Below are 517 nucleotides of genomic sequence, written 5' to 3' on the forward strand. Positions count from 1 at the left end.
TCTCCCCGTCTTTCCCTCTCCCCAGCTCTCCCTCTCCCTCTACCCACGTCTCCCCGTCTTTCCCTCTCCCCAGCTCTCCCTCTCCCTCTACCCACGTCTCCCCGTCTTTCCCTCTCCCCAGCTCTCCCTCTCCCTCTCCCCCCGTCTTTCCCTCTCCGCGTCCCCTCCCTCTCCGCCTCCCCTCCCTCTCCGCGTCTCCCCATCTCTCCCTCAGCTCCCTGCGACCCGCCTGTAGTGCTCACACAGCACAACCCAGGTGCAAGCGCGCGCGAGAGAGCGACCACAATATATAATCAAACCGCGACAAGTTTCTCAGGGGTTGGGTGGTTGGGTGGGGGTTGGTGGGTGGTGGGGTGGGTGGGGGGTGGTGGGGGGGGGTTTAATGTCTCAAACCACACGCAGAAGCGAGGAGAGATTTATTGCCCTCTTCGGGACCTCTCCCGGGGCGAGGGTCTTGAGGGGGTTCGCTTCCTCCAACACCAGCACCCCCCCCCCCCCCCCCCCCCCCCCCCCCCCC

General features: G+C 65.8%; 1 protein-coding gene across 1 annotated transcript in view; it reads right to left on the reverse strand.

Annotated features, from left to right (window-relative positions):
- The window catches only part of g6pd (glucose-6-phosphate dehydrogenase), a gene marked incomplete at its 3' end in the record, with an annotated part of 8,957 nt that overhangs the window by 3,148 nt on the left and 5,292 nt on the right, over positions 1-517 (reverse strand). The window lies entirely within an intron of this gene.

This window comes from Rhincodon typus, unplaced genomic scaffold (genome assembly GCF_021869965.1).
Source record: "Rhincodon typus isolate 14 unplaced genomic scaffold, sRhiTyp1.1 hic_rhity00000069, whole genome shotgun sequence".
Classification (NCBI taxonomy): domain Eukaryota; kingdom Metazoa; phylum Chordata; class Chondrichthyes; order Orectolobiformes; family Rhincodontidae; genus Rhincodon; species Rhincodon typus.